Source organism: Nannospalax galili, unplaced genomic scaffold (assembly GCF_000622305.1).
Source record: "Nannospalax galili isolate Female #2095 unplaced genomic scaffold, S.galili_v1.0 scaffold273, whole genome shotgun sequence".
Taxonomy (NCBI): Eukaryota; Metazoa; Chordata; class Mammalia; order Rodentia; family Spalacidae; genus Nannospalax; species Nannospalax galili.
In genome coordinates this window covers 2,051,275-2,067,847 of record NW_008333887.1, presented here as the reverse complement: position 1 = coordinate 2,067,847, position 16,573 = coordinate 2,051,275, and the positions used below count along the sequence as shown (strand labels likewise).

The following is a 16,573-nucleotide window of genomic DNA, read 5'->3' as shown; positions in this document are numbered from 1 at the left end:
GTTCAAATCCCAGCACCCACATGGCAGCTAACAATTGTCTGTAATTCCAGTCCCAGAGGATCCGACAGCCTCTTCTGTCTGCTATGGGCATTGCATGATACGGGTACACTTACCTACATGCAGGCAATACATGTATACACATAAAAAATAAAAATAATAAATAAAATCTTAAAAGAAAAAGAAAAGAAAGAAAATCAACTCTCCCTCACCCAGGAATGATCAGTTGTCAACAGTTCCTCAGCCAAGGTTGGGGCTTCTTACCCATTTCCCCAGGTCTATGCTGGGTTTTGTCTGCTTTGAGTTCGGATGGGTCTTGTGCATGTTGTCAGCATTGATGTAAGTTCATATGAGCAAGTTTCCAGAAGCTTGGAAAACTGTTTTCTTGTGGTCCATGCACCACTCCTGGCCCTTTCCTGACTTTGTGCGCCCTCTTCTGCAGTGGTCCCCGAGCCTTGGGTGGGTGAGTTTAATACAAGAGTCTTATCCAAGGACATGCACTCTGCAGTCTCTTATTCTCTACATTTTGGCCATATTGACTTTATGTGTTAATCACCCTTTGTAGCATGAGGAAGCTTCTCTACTTAGAGTTGAGAGATGCATTAATATTCCCTCTGCCCTCTGTTCTACTATGTTCTATGAGCCTTAGGTGTAGAGGTTGCATTTTAGCTGTGTCACTTAGGGCTGGGCATCTCACAGACACTTCTGCATGTTATCAGTTGTGGGACTCTACTTGTGCCTATTCTTATCTGGCCTAGAAAAATAATCTTGCTTTTGCTGAGCATTAAAAACTGAGCTGTAGACTATTCCTAGGACTGTTGTACATGGATTCGATACATACATTAGAAGAGTGAGAGTGGTCAACAGAGCTGTTGGGATGCTCTAGACAGTGGCCTTATCACATTCATGTTACACAGGCAACTTGTATTTATCTCTAGGTATTTATATAGGTTTTTTTCATTTCTCTCTTTATGTAAATAGGTGTTATAGAGAATATAAGTGAAAAAGATAAATAAGCAATCCCATTTTTAAAGCTATGACAAAATAGACCTACTGTCAGGAGATTTGTTTTCCTGGGGTGGGAGGAATAATAGAAATACATGCTGTATTTGTCTTAAAAGGCACTCTATGAAAGATTTTCCCCTACCTTCTAAATAGCATGTGGCAGTTGCCACAGTAACCCATTTCTGTGATTTGCAGAATAAGCAAGCAAACCTGATGCAAATTGTCAATCAATGCATTTGTGTTGTCAGGGAAGCTGGTAACATGCAGTCTCATCTGGTCAATTTATGTATGTTTATGGTGTTCCATTCTCATCTTCTTTCAACATGCTGTCACGTATTAATATTTTATTCTTCAGCTGTATAATTTCTGAGTTTCTGAATTTCATACATGATGTTAACTGGAATAACTAGATGTCATATTTGTCAAAGGTTGTTGTTGCAAAATGAGGGTTATTTGACATCTGTTTGGTAAATTTTTTTTAGCATATTGGTTCTCTTAATTCTCAAGTTTATTTTGTGAAGAAGAATCAAGTTAATTTTTAAGGGGCACTTAAAAGATTTTCTGATTATTTCATTTGTAATCTACACAGATAAAAACAGTTTTGTCTCAATACAATCTTAGCTGCAGAAATAGACTCATCTCTTGACTGGAAACTTCTGAAATGCCATGGCCTGCCTCTGCTGTCTGCTACCTAGTCTCCATTTCCTTCTCTTTTCTTTCCCTGTTCACCATAATGTCTTAAGAAGTTATGGCCTTTACATTTTGAATACATTTTGTTTGTGTGTTTCTAATGGGATAAGAACCTAGTTATTGTCATGCATATTTAAATTTGAAATAAATGAAATATGCAACTTACTGTGAATGTGTCTCATCCCTGTGACCCCTTAGCAGGTACCCCCCATTTGTCATCCCTACTAACAACCGATTTCTACATTTAAAAGTCTCTTTTTAGCAGTTGTTGCTAAAACTAACAAATGAAAAGAGTAAATAGGTAAGGGAGTAATAATGAGACTTTTTATTACTTAGCACAATTGCCCATTGTCAATTACCCAGTTGTCAACTGTACTGGGTAATTTCACTGACACTGTCTCCCATCCTCTTTAAAAACTGATGTGGTGAGCATAAGGATACTAAGCAGGACTCTACAAACTTGGACCATTAACAATAGAAATGAGACCATTTCTAAAACAAAAAAAGGTAGCATTTGAGAAATCAAAAGCAGATGACAAAAGAAATTGCCAATTTCTAAAGTGATAATGACTTGTGGATTACTGAGCTATGTTAATGGAAAAAACATGATATGGAATGGGAGGAAAAAATATATAACTTTTGTCTCTTCTCTGCCTGGGGCTTCATAATTTCCAGTTTGGCAAAAAAGGCTCAAAATCTTGAGTAGAGACATGTGTGTTCATTTGTGAAGGAAGGAGTATATCCTTCAATAACGGGTCAGTTTTCTAGCAAGTCAGGCTTTCCAAAAGTTTGCATGAATATATAAGTCCAACCCTAGATATGCGAGGGGTGTTATGCTGAAAAAAGAAGCGAAAATAGAAATGTAGCTTTTCTCTCAAATATGTATTCCACGAGTGTTGCTTTTCTGTGCTTTGTTCCACATTCACCCTTCAAATTTATTCAGTAGTAATAACAGATCCTTTATTATTATTATTATGTTTTTTCCTGTTGCTTCTGTTGTGTTTCAGGGGTCAACCAAGGACTCTACTTCTGCTGTTGCCATGCCCCTGTTTGCTCACCTAATAAAAAGTGAATGATAATAATACCCATTCACAGGGACATTACAAAATAAATAAAACAGTGCATCTAAAGAGTTTAGTACGAAACTCCCCTGAAGCATAAAATCATCACTAATGCTCATCACTATCAAATTAATAATAGTCATATTGAGAACTGTTAGAAATTGTTATACCTTATATTTAGTTCAGAGGGGGACCCATAATAACTGAAGTGACAGAGCAGGAGAGAGATACTTGAATGGCATTTGCCTCTGATTTCCAAAACTGGTTGGAGAATTTAATTTCCCTGGTAGATTTTTTTGTTTCACTATTTCTGTCTAAGTAGTTCTTACAATCTGCTGCAATATTTACCAAGTCTGTAATCTATCTGTCTATTATCTATCTATCTATCTATCTATCTCCTATCTATCATCTATCTAATCTATATATAACACACACACATATATATATATATAAAACACTTAGATGTAACCAGCATCTTATAAAGAATCTTCTTCCTTTAAGACATTTTAGATACATAGATAGATAGGCAGATGATATATAGATTAGACAAATAGATAATATCTATCTATCTATCATCCATCTATCTATCATCTATCTAACATCTATCATCTGCCTATCTATGTATCTAAAATGTCTTAAAAGAAGAAGATTATAAGATTATGGTTACATCTAAGTTTTAGATGTTGGCAAATCTTTTTTTAATATTTTATTTTATGTGCATGAGTGTATTGCCTGCATGTGTGTAAGTGCATCCATGCTGTGCAGTGCTCGCGGAGGTCAGAAGTTGGTGTCAAATTCCCTGGAACTGGAGTTATAGACGGTTATTAGGCCACTCTGGGGTGCTGGGAATCAAACCTGGGCCCTCTGCAAGAGTAGCCAGTGCTCTTAACCACTGAGCCATCTCTCCAGCCCCAGGGAAAATCTTTAAAACATCCGGTGTTTATAAGCATTTGTAGGTGTACACACCTATACATGCATGCTTCGTACTATTGAATAGGGATAGAAATTGCAACTGGTTACTCTACACTTACAAAAATTCTCATTCAGGACTTTTTGAAGTGATGAAATTGAGCAGGTATCATTTCTTGAGTCATGGGAAACAAAGTTTTACAGAAATTTTCATATTTATTGAAACATTCTCTTTAGTGTCCACAGAAGTGCTCATGGAGTACAAATGAGAAATGAAGAGCACTTTGTGATGCTCAGTGATGGGCAGACATTCTCTGGCTTTAAAGTCCATGTTCTCATCAGCAACCGAGAAAATATTTTAGCTGTGCAGGGTCTTGAGTGCTCATCCAAAGCTACACTTTCTTTTGGGAGAGAATTTATTAGACAGTTTCTATAAAAGTGAAAAAGTTGCAGTGATATTTATAATTTCAATCACTGTCTTTATTTGGTGTTGCTTTAAAGTCTTTTATGACCCTAACAAAGAAGTGTAAGGCCAGATAGTATTAGAGCCTTCTAAAATTGAGATGAGATAGCCAAGATGTGTAGACTATTCTACTGCAGTCATACAGTAAGTTCATTTTCTAGGTTTTCTTTATATAAATGTGCAATTTGCTGTTTTATGATTGCCATTCTTTTACTTGTGGATATTCATTTAGTAATCTCTCACTTGGTTTTCTTTGCCTGATTTAAAATGGAAAGAGGGAAATGGATTCAAGTATTTCTCTTCCTCTGCCACTTCTGTTACCACATCTCTACCTCTATCATGATGTTAGGGCACAAATTCAAACCACAAACCCAGGTTATTAATGTTCTTGATGCCGAGTATGGTGTTACTACCAATAAAATGCCAACCTAAAGAAGCATCTTAAAAAGTGACTTTGTGGTAGTGAATTGGTTTCTGCCAGACTCCAGCAGCTGAGTGTGTATACAGGTATGGTCATTCACAGAGAAGATCCTGGAGTTTCTCTGTAGTGTTGAGTAAGGAACAAATGATTTACTGGGAGCATATACCCTAAACTCTGAAATCTCTTCTGCACAGGCAGTGCCATATGAAATGCCTGTTAGGCAAGGTTTAATCATGTGCTTTTTTATTCCAGTCATGTCTTTAAATAGAGTCATAGGGTCACTTTGAGAAAGGGCCTTAATACCTGTCAAGTCTCTCCCAGTTTGTGGATTCTGTTATGCCAGTTATGACTCCTTATTCCATGGTATTTAAAAGCAAATCACCAGACAGTATAAAATTCATTCCTTAACTATGTTGGTGGCATTTCTGTGGTAACCCTCAGTTTAATTCAGTTGGAAAATGACATAGTGTATGGAAAGAGGACTGCATGAACCTACAGGCAAAAGGAATTTTCCGTTTCCAGATGCTACTTCTAAGGACACATAATCTAGCCCCCACTGACCTCATCTGAGAGCTAAGAAAGATGGGTAGCTTACTCTCTAGACTGGGAATGTAGAGACAGACCATATTTGGCAGTCTTATATTATTTCATATTTATTAAGTTCACCCCTGAAATGTCTCAATCAAATCTCTTACAACCAAACCTGTAATTTATTTAGATACACTCTCTTCTCAGTCTACTCTTGGGGAAAAATGCACCATGGTATACCTAGCATATGCATATTCTTTGTAAATTCAAGTGGTTTATCATAAATCAAAGAATCTTTATTAAATACAAAAAGACAAAAACAAGGTCTTAAATATCTCTTTACTGCTTATGAAGTATTGCACAGAAATTCACCATAGGTTCCGAGGTGTCACTCTCAGAGTTTCTGAGATTCTGCATCAAATTTAAGCACAAAATGAGTTTGATATAGATCATAAAAATGTTCAGTTTGGCTGTGTTATACATATGACACTCTTTATCTATATGCACTGACTATACATATTGGTGTACTTATCCGTGTTCATTGACTAAAATAAAATGGCTTTTTAAATGAATGACGAAGTGGCATATTTTCTTAGAAGTTCTCTCCCTCGAAAGACATATAGAAGTCACAACCAAGTGAAGTTCAGGGCTGCGTGTGCTAAATAATTAAATATTTTATGTTAAATGGAAAGTGTCATATTTAAGTGAGGTCAGCAACTGAATGTCCTATTCCTTTGTGATCTACAGAAGGGTGGAGGGAATTTGTGCCAGCCCGTGAGAAAAGTTACTATTGTAGTCATTGAAAATTTTCCATGGATCAAATTTAAACTTACAACTGCTCATCATCTTTTCTAGGTATTCAAAATATAGAAAAAAGATTAGAAAATTGACAATATTCCCCAAAGTGAGAGCTATCTTTCAGGAGTAAAAGGATAAGTTCTAACCATTGTTCTCTTATTCAGTTTGCAAGAAAATTTCAGTTGCTAAATCATCTTTATTTCAAACCCAACCTCCATTCTCTAAAACATGATGCAAATCTTAGGTATTCATAAGTCCCTCTAGAACTGAATCATGGTCATTTTTAAAACACATTATATTTCTGAGATTATATAGACTAAGGAGGATGCTTAAGTGGAATTTCTGTAAGTAATTTTGAAAAAGTTGAGTTATACTAAGTGTTTATTATTCATGAAATATTATACCCATCAGGTTATGCTATATGATAAAACTAAAATTTGACCATTTACTATTTACATTGTGTAAGATCTTTATTGAACAACTTAATATTGTACAGTGAGCCTGTTGTGGAAGCTCCTGTAAAAAGTGCTTCCCAGAGGAGAAGCATTAACCTTATTCTAAACATATATGGTTGGCAAGGCACTATAGCATTTTATTTTCATAGAACAGGTTTTACAATCAGACAGAAAAGGTTGAAATCAAGACCCTGTCACTAGGGGAATTTGGACAACTATTTACCCATTCTGAGCCTCATGGGGAGTTGATACATAGAGAGGGAGCTTAACCAGGGTATAGGCTATGTTCTGTGTTGAATCAGTGTTGGTAAACATCTCTCTCTTCTTCTTTTCCTCCTCTTTATCTTCATCATTGTAGAGAAATATAACAAGTATGGGGAGAAATGGTGTTAAACTTTTAATTTAAAACTATGCACGTCAGGCAAGCCGAATGGCTTAGGGAATAGAGATCCTTGATAGTAAGCTTGACATGCTTTCTTTTTTTAAATGTGTTTTTAGTTAGGTGATTTGTGATGCATAGACTATTTTTCATTACCTCAAAATAGATTTTTTTTCAAAAGTGAATTTCTTTTTTCATTTGTCTAAGTAGTTACAATTTGAAATAAATGTTTATTGTGATAAGACAATGATTGTGGGCATATGTTCTCTAAACACCATTCTTTGTACTGGAGAACTCCTCACCAAACTTCCTTTTTTTACATTTTATTTATTTTGTGTAGTTGCACACCTCCATGTGTGCATGTGACAGGTCAGAGGATAATTTGTGGGAGTCAGTTCTTCCTTCCACCTTGTGGATCTTGGGAATTATTGATCCTCAGGTTGTAAGGCTTGGTGGCAAGTACCTTTGCCCACTGAGCCATCTTGTTATTTCTCCTCAGTAACCTTTTTATATTAATTTCTCATTCAGACTTTTCTATGTAGTGCAATCAAATTGAAGGATATCTCTGATAGTCCTTAGGGGGGAGGTCACAGTGAGGAATGCTGGAGTTTGCAAAGACCAGTGTAGATTACTTCTGCTGAAGTTTGGGATTTGGCTCAAAGTGTTCAGCTTGAAAAACAAACTACAACTTTCTTCAATTAACTTTACAAGCTAGGAGTTTATAAGTACTGGGGAGGATTGATGAGCATCACTGAAAATTGTTGATCATGCTGGCAGTGACAAAGCATTCAGCCTCTTTCCTTTTTTAAAAAAGAGGATTCATGAGGACTAAGAGTCCACAAACCGAGATTAGAATCTCCGGAGGATTATTATCAATAAATAATGAAATCTGAGACGTATGAGCAAAGCTTAGCATTTTTCCTTTTTTCCATCTTTGCGCTGCACAACCTCAGGTGACAAACACACTGAATTCTACTTTAATATTTTATCTATTATTTTATTGTATGTGGATGAGTGTATTGCCTGCATGTATATAAGTGCACATGTTGTGCAATGCCTGCAGAGGTCAGAAGAGAGCATTGAATCCCCTGAAACTGGAGTTATGGATGATTATTAGCTGCCATGTGGGGGCTGGGATCCAAACCTGGGTCCTCTGCAAAAGCAACCAGTGCTCTTAACCACTGACTCATCTCTCCAGCCCCTGTATTCTACTTTAAAATGTGAAAGAAGACAACTATCAGCTGCTAGTTCACAATCCATTGTGAAGTAAGCACAGAGTTGACCTATATATACATAAACATGTTTCATAGAGCCAAACTGACTTACCCTCCATTTCTTCTTCTGTCTTTAATTGATTGTGTTACTTTTTTCTCTAATCCTTGTTTAGCTCATTTATGAAATGGGGTTAATAATAATACTTAATGTGGTTATTGTGAGGATTAAGTAAGATTTTAGTTCAGTGTTTAACACAGAAGGGGTAGTATTAATAAATGAAAACTATTATTATTACTATTATTATTATATAAGCCTGTAAAGGACTAAGAGAGGTAATGTACTCTGAGCTCACAGATTTTCAGTTTACATTAATTTACAGTATTTATTTTATATGTAAATTATAAATTTTGCATTATTAATTTTAATTCTTCATTTCTTTGACCATTTTCTTCAATAGCAACATATTATGATGTAATCTACAGTGTAAATGAAAAATTGGACTTTAAAATGAATGTGGAATTTGCTTGCTCCTTAAAAATAAAGTTACTGGTTAGGGAAATGGTAGTTGGCAAAGGGCTCACTGATTCTAAAGAGTTAGCTGAGCATCACCTTGTGACACCCTTTGAGCAGCTGCAGTGTGTGTAAAAAAATGTGTGGGTGATAAACTGCAGTGAGAGGAACAAATATAAATCATGTGTTTGGGAAGTGAATCAGTTCAAGCTATTCACACAGCAAATTGACTTGTTGGATGAATAAAGTCTAAGCTCAGATCTTATAATGGCATTTTATATATTTGTCATGCAAAATTACTATGCACAGAGCTCCCCGGGTCTATGTGTGCTTGGAGTATATTTCTCTTCCTCGTGGCTTCACTCTCTCCTTCCTGTTGCCCGCGTCTTCTGTGATGGAGTGTCATAACCTGGACCCTTTCTTCACTCTATATTCTTGTTGGCAGTGCCTTAGGCACCTATAGTGCAAGGTCATTAACCCATTGCCCTTGTCAGAATCAGAATACCATCTTTCTAGATGTATATTGAAGTGATTTCCTGCAACTACTGAAATTCCAGTAAAGGTCATCGTGATCCCCTGTGTCCTGCAGGTGTTGAATACTCTACAGAACATATTTAGTGCTTGGTATTTCTGAAACTGACTTTTGATAAAAATAGAATATAACATAGATCCCATAAACACTGTTAGAAAGCAATGATAAGAGTAGTATTCCTTAGGCAGATAAGTAAAATGATCAAGAAAATATTCTAAGTATATAAGGGTTGTATATGCGAAAATACATGCCTGGTTTTAAGATTTTATTTTGAGTTTCCCATTTTCTTTCTTTTGAAAAGAAATGTTCTTTTTTAAAAAGATTTACTTATCTTATGTGTATAAGTGTTTACCTGCATATGTGTATGTGCACCACATATGGTACCTGGTGCTCAAGGAAGCCAGAAGAGGATGTTGGGTCTCCTGGAACTGAAGTTACAGATAGCTGTGAGCCACCATGTGGGTGCTGGGCCTCTGAAAGAGCAGCGAGTGCTTGTAACCACCTAGCCATCTCTCCAGTCCCCACTTTTCATTTTCTTAACAGAGGTAAACATAAATTTTTTGAGAATAATTTAGTGGTTTTAGAAAGATGTAAGCGCTTAAATCAGCCCCTTTTACTAAAGTGAAAATGAGGCCCTTTAAACATTTTCTATAGTTAAAATATCCAGTATTTTTCATGTTTGACATAGCTGCCGTGAATTTGACCTTTCTGAGACTCTCATTATCACCTAGCACATCTGTAGGCATGAATCTAGGAACATTCCTTCACCCAGTCCTGGAGTCTCTGGTTTGTACATGGAGACAAGCACTACTTCCCCTCCTGGCTTCAGGGACATAGAGCTCAATGAGATTTCAGAGTCTGGAAACAGAGAACTGGCCAAACTTCCAGTTGCTTTAGTGGGTATATGTGGGGCAAATATGCAAAAATTGATGATGGTGGAATTCTTTCCCTGAGTGGAGGTGCCGGTTGTGTGGTGCAAACTTTGTTTCTTTTCTTTTTCTTTTTTTTTAATTGGGAAATTTCATTCATTTCAAAAGCTATCTTTCTTTTAAAAGATCTCAGAAAAATGTAACCAGGTTTATTGGCATTTTAACTTTATTATTTTATAGGCTCAGAAGTTTACTTCTTTAATTTAATAGTTTTTTTTTGGGGGGGGGGTTAAGAGCATCATTTTTCCTCCTTGGCAGTCTAACTAGAAAAGAGTTGCCAAAGAAGTTGCTTTCACATTGACGCTCACTGGTGGTTCTCACTGGTGAATCTTCTAGTGTCTTGAATTCTTAGTTCCTAATTTTTAATAACCTGGAAAAGGAACTGAGTAAATTTTTCTATTACATTCAATTTTGAGACCTTTCCCAGTCATGTTTATCCAAGTGCTAATATTGTCAGAAAAACGTGCAGGTGAGTGGGTAGAACAGCTTATAACATTTCCCTCTAAAAAGTGATGTTTGTTGTTTTTCTTATTTAACTCAGACACAGCATTTTTAAACCATGATTTGAGTTAAGAAATGTAGATTTTAGTTTTTAAAAATCCATGGAGATCTAGTTTGGTGCCATGCAAAGAACACAGGAATAGGATGGGGTCAGGTGTATAGAGGGTGTTTGTGAAGAAGGGTGTGATGGTCAGTAGCTTATTGAGTGCCTGGTGAGGTGGTGAGCGCTGTTGTGCTCTCGTCTACTCTCCTGAGTCAGAAGACTGGGCCCCTCCCTGTGGCGGCACATCTCTAACCTAGCAGGACCTGATTCTCCACTCTTAAATCAGTGGCCCTTTTCATGCTCCTTCTAGCCCTCTAGGCTGGTTAAGAGGAGCAAATGTTGAAAAAGTACCTTATAAACAGCAGAGCTTTCAACAAATACCCACAGCTACGGTTTATCTGTTCTTTATATCCTTCTGTATTTTCCCAGCTTTAGGGTCTTTTAATTGTGACTATGTTAACCAAAATTTGGAGAACATTTTAGAAACAGAGAAATTTACCAAGAAACAAATTGAGCTATAAAAGAAAGGAGATAACATTGTTTGCAAAGACTGCCAGTCTTAACTCTAGAAATAGAAAAGAGAGACGGGGAGCAGGAAAAGATGGATTGTTTTCCACTGAGGCATGCGAGGAAGGCCTGGGGTAGAGGAGAGGGAATTTTATATACAAAGGGCATATATTAAGTGTCTTGAAATACTTGAAACAAAGTAAAAATATGATGTGGAACATTTCTTCAGAATTCTTAGAAAAACTTGCAGCTTCTAATAGACAATGACTGACTCTCTAGGTAAAGAATGGTAATATTATTAAGTTGTTTGAAAGATAGGACTAAGCTCTAAATCTTATGACTAACCATGGAATATAATGGACTATGTATAAAAGATAAAATACGGGTTTGAAATATTTGCATGTTATACACTTGAAATCATTGCTATTCCTATTATCTGGTTAAACATTTTTAAATTTGGGGGTGTACACACCTGAACCTTTTTTAAAGACAGCTTTTTAATGGAATAATGAATAAACATAAATGGGTTCTACTCCAGGACTCTCCAATAAGCAGCTGTCCAAATTCAAACTCTAATGCATATTTTATTTAGTTATCAGAATTCTAAACTCTTCAGGACTGCTCACCTATAAAATGAGAATATTAGGCTGATCACTTTCAATTTGAACAGTCTAGTATTTTATAAAACAACCCCTTTCCATTCCCCCATGTTGATTCTGTGTAATTTTTAAAAACTAATGTTGCCTTTAAAAAAATCAAGTTCTCCTTGTGGCCAAAAAATGAACAAGCATGATAGCTAGCTGGTATGTGCAAACTTGGCAGTTATGCGAATGCCGTAAGTAGCTTGGTAGGTACTGTCATCTGGTAGGTACTGTAGCCTCGTAGGTACTGTAACCTGGTAGGTACTGTAGCCTGGTAGGTACTGGAACCTGGTAGGTACTGTCACCTGGTAGGTACTGTAGCCTCGTAGGTACTGTAACCTGGTAGGTACTGTAGCCTGATAGGTACTGGAACCTGGTAGGGACTGTCACCTGGTAGGTACTGTAGCCTCATAGGTACTGTAACCTGGTAGGTACTGTAGCCTGGTAGGTACTGGAACCTGGTAGGGACTGTCACCTGGTAGGTACTATACTTTGCCTCACAAAGATTTGAAATGGTCATCAAGTCTTCTTCTCCACTAATCTTGTGTCTATTTACTTCTAAATAGTATCTTTTAAGATCTTCTACTCCAGCCATCAACTAAAAGAAAACATTTTTATTTTTACACGTTACTTTTTCCTATCTTTTGACACCATCTGCTTTTTCATATGACAGTTTGATTTCCCTTTACACTGTGACCAAAGAATTACTTGCCATCATGTTCCACTGGTGACTTCTCAGATGTCACTTTATCATGAGGGTGGGGCTCTGTGGAGGGTTCAGCTGTCACCCAGTAAAGCTTTCCTAGCACTCCTTGTGTAGCTGGTGGAAAAGAGCTTTTTCCTTTTCTTGTTTTTCACAACATGGACAAAATATATTAGTTATTCAGTGTTTACCTACTTGTTAATTTCATATACCAAAGAACAATTCATAAATAAATGAAAACTCTAAATCAGGGTCACATGAACTATCTCAGTGGTCTGAAGACATGTCTAGTGTTTCTTGAGAGTGGTTAGAGCCATATATTTTTAAATTAGTCTCTGGGGGCACCCTTACAGAGGCTAGAAGTAGGGACATATTTTTATCTATTCTGGAAGCTTCCTTTTAATAGTCTTCAGATTTATAAGCCTCATCTATGGCCATCTTCCAGGCCTTCTTATTAAATGATGGCATTCAACTTACTTAAGTTGAAAAAAATCCTTATGTTTCTGATCAACTGTATTAGTTTTGCATTAGATAGCACAATGCCATGTTACCCGAGAATTTTACTCCAGAAGAAGAAAAAGAAAAGAGTAAAGAAAAATTGCAACAAACCCATTTTGGGACAAAAAAAAAAAAGAACAAAGAATCAGTGAATCATAAGTTGGTTGCCTTTTTAATGGGTTCCTAAATTGCTACCCTAGGGAGCAGGTACTACTCTTAATTAAACCATTAACAACAGCAACTACAACCATCAATGAAAAATTCCACCTACTCACCAGCATTCTAACTTAGCATGTTGTCTATGACAAGCAGCACCCTGAAAAGATGGTCCTTTGAGGCATGCTTTGCCAAAAATCTATTATTTCCAGTACTCCCACTTGCCTGGGGGAGAGTATGGGTGGAAAAGTCTTTCAGACATTCTCATATGTCCATCATCCAGCACAGGTTAATACATCATCAAACTCACTTGCACACAATGATGCCACCCAGGGCCTGGAGTGCTTGTATTTCTCAGAGTTAAGTAGTGCTGAAATCTACAAAATATGTATGTGAGCTTCACTGAGGTTAAAGAGTGACTCTGCTGTTCTTAGCTGTTATCGATTGCGACTTAAAAATAGGCTGAGTAAGATTTAAGGATGTGTGTGTTTGGTATGAAAAGTTTCCCCAAAAAAGGTCTGGGAGAAAACTGACATCCCTACTGCAGTGCTGCACTACGAAGGCGGAAGGCGTTTGCAACTGGGAGGCTGAGCATCTTTCCTCTTGCTCAGGAACTTAGGAGCTACCTCAAAATAACAGACCCAGTCTGTTTCAAAAGCAGCACTTGCGATGAATAGTAGAAAGCCAAACACAACACCTTTCCTCCTTGTCATAAATCACTGTGTTTTTCATATAGATTGCATGTGGCGTCGGAGGCAGTGGAGCCAGGCTGCCAGTACTGCACGCTAATGCTTCAGCACCTTTCATTTTTCACTCCGAGCAGGAACCCTCTTCTGAAACTTGTTCATTTCACAGAGGGAAAATCGAAGCCACCGGCAGATTTTCAGAGCTGCTTTATTGACGCCGTTTACAAAGGTCGCTGGAATTAATTGACTTCTTACGTTACATATTGTAAACCGACTCATTTTTTGACACATATATGGGGAAGGTGGCAGGACCCAAGAGGCTGCTTATTGTCTTTTTGGTTCTCGTATGTTATAAACTAGGAAACCAGTAAGTCTGAAATCACAGTTTGGAAAAGAATAACACCCAGTTTCAAAGCAGCAGACTCCATTAATTGTTAGTTGAACTAAGAGAAGAGAGTAAGAGAGATCCAGCAGATAAAATGTAAAAGCCGGGTTTGTTTTAATGTCTTCACCGGACCCATTAGCAGGGGTAGTGAAGGTTTCTGCAGCCATCCTCAATTGGTGGCCTCTCTTTGAAAGCATATTCTAAGTAGCTGGCTCGCTTTTACAAGATTGGAAGTAAAAATAAGTCCACAGTATATTCCATGAATCATCACTACATGGATGCTCATAGAGTTTACGGAGAGTCATTCTGTCTCAGATGCTTATGAAACTAAAGATGCAGGATGCAGGGTGTAATATTTGTAGTACAGGGCACACTGCCTTCCTGGCACTTTAAATCTTTACCTCTCTTTATTTTTCACACTGTCTCCTTTCCCCCTGAATTAGAAAGGTTCTAACTCATATTCACAGCCTGCTTTCACTAAAATTAGTGTCACGGAAACAAGGACATACTGTTAAAATTGAATAAATTAGAGCCGAATTAAGCCATCCAGCTCAATAAACAGCAAAGGGAATATTACAGTTGGTCTGAACAAACAATCTTCTTAAATAGGAAATGTACTTTGAAGCCATCCTGCTGTGATCCTGTTAATTACCAAGAAGATTAGAACTCTTCTGGTTCATGGGATCCTTCAACCTAGTGTGTGGCAGCTTCGCCTGCATTAGCAATCAGACATTTGCACTGTCCCTTTACACCAGAGAGGGGATGTTATTAAAGGGAAGTCATTTACCCCAATCAGTAAAATGTAGTCTGGCATGAATTCAATAACTGTTTGTGATATGCTCGCTCTGCTACTCTGCCTGGTGCTTTTCACTCTTGACACACAACAGCATTCACCTTAATCTTCATCCACCAGGGCAGTGGGATAAAAATGCCCCATTGGCTTCCAAACAGAAAAAGATGGGTGATCTGCTTTTCATTACAAGTGATGTAAAAGGACCCCCAACCTCCCCCTTTCTCTCTTTCTCTCTCTCCCCCCTCCTTCCTTCCCTCTCTCTCCCTCCCTCTCTCCTCTCTCTCTCTCCCCCTCGCTCTCCTGTCCTCTTTTCTCCCTGCCTCTCTGTCTCCTTCTCCCTTCTTCCTCTTCTTTCACCCTCTCCTTCTCTCTTCTCCCCTTTGGCCCCCTTCTCTTCTCTCTCCCTCCTTTTTCTCCTCCCCCAGCACTGCTTTTTCTCTCCCACTCACATCCTCTGATGGGCATTCAAGCTAGTAAAATGCCTGTTGGAGAATCCCAGGAACACAGCTAGGCACACATAGAACCAGAGGGGTTTGAATGTGAATATCTTCTCAAAAGTGAAATGCTCTTAGAAATGAAATGAGGAGAAAATATCAAAGGAAAATTTAGCATCAATGAAACAAGAAATAGAGAACATTAAATAGCCCTATTTTAAACTTACCTTGCAACAGCAGTTTCAGGGCTAGACCACCTCCGGTGTTCCTGTGTGCAGTCTCTTGGCTGAGATAATCACATGGCTGTCTTCTTTCCGGGTGTAAATCAGTGCATATGTATGAGTAATAAAGTATGCACAATTATGTACTATAGATATGCACACATGCACGCAATTGTAGCTCTATGTTCTAAAATAAAAAGGAAGGCAGGAGGCTGCAGCTAGATTCCTTCTTTTGACTGAACTCTCTCCCGTCAGCAGGCTGAGGCTCTCAATCCAGTGAGGCGAGATCCTGCTGGCTGGCTTTATTTCTCCTTGTTTCCATGGTGGTTAGTGGTGCATCCTTCACCCGATCAGTTGTCACACTGACATGGTGCTGCCTGCTCAGCGGTCATTAATAACTGAACACCCTCCACTCCCCAGAGAGGAGCCAATCGCTTCAGACTGCCAAGATGTAGCACTCGCAGCTGCTCCAGTCTGGTTGGCTGAAGCAGCCTGTCTGTTCTATGACACTGCTGCTTAGGGTACAAATAAATGAAACAGGCTTGCATATTTTTCCTCGGAATCATTTTCTTTCCTTTTTTCCCTTAGGGGCATGTGGGAGAATTTTTGACAAGCTTTTCCATTTTGGAATTATCAGTCATTTAGAGAAACTGTTTTCTTTTTTGCTCCGAGAACAGGCAAGAAACACGAATAAGGATTTCCCCAATATTAAAAGCATCTGGTAGAGACTAGAGCTTCAGACTACCTCTCTGTGAAGTTCCGCAAACACTATACTTAAGAAGAGCTGCCTGCAGCTGTTCTGAGTGGCATTCGCTACCCCACACTTCTACTTTGGTTAGCATATGCACTTGCTCTTAACAGCTCCCTCCCTCCCTCCCTCCCTCCTTCCCTCTGTCCCTCCTTTTCTCCCTCCCTCGCTTAATCCCTCCCTCCTTTTCTTCTTTCTTACTTTTCTTCTTTTGTTATGGTTTTCGGTGACATTTCTTATGTGAACTGACCAGATTTTAAAATCATAACATATATTTGCTCCTCTGTAATCACAGCATATACATTTGAAGAACAATTTCTAAGGTACAGTTTTCCAGTTGTAGTCATAGTCACTTCTTCTGTGGT

At 38.0% G+C, this 16,573-nt stretch overlaps 2 protein-coding genes across 11 annotated transcripts in view; one reads left to right on the top strand and one right to left on the bottom strand.

Annotated features, from left to right (window-relative positions):
* Lrrn3 (leucine rich repeat neuronal 3) overlaps positions 1-15,866 on the bottom strand; it is a 34,977-nt gene extending 19,111 nt beyond the window's left edge. The window contains exon 1 of the mRNA XM_029561490.1: positions 15,467-15,866. The gene's annotated coding sequence lies outside the window, so the exon portion shown is untranslated. The remainder of the gene's footprint in view (positions 1-15,466) is intronic.
* The window catches only part of Immp2l (inner mitochondrial membrane peptidase subunit 2), a 964,149-nt gene that overhangs the window by 484,197 nt on the left and 463,379 nt on the right, over positions 1-16,573 (top strand). The gene's annotated exons all lie outside the window — the stretch shown is intronic.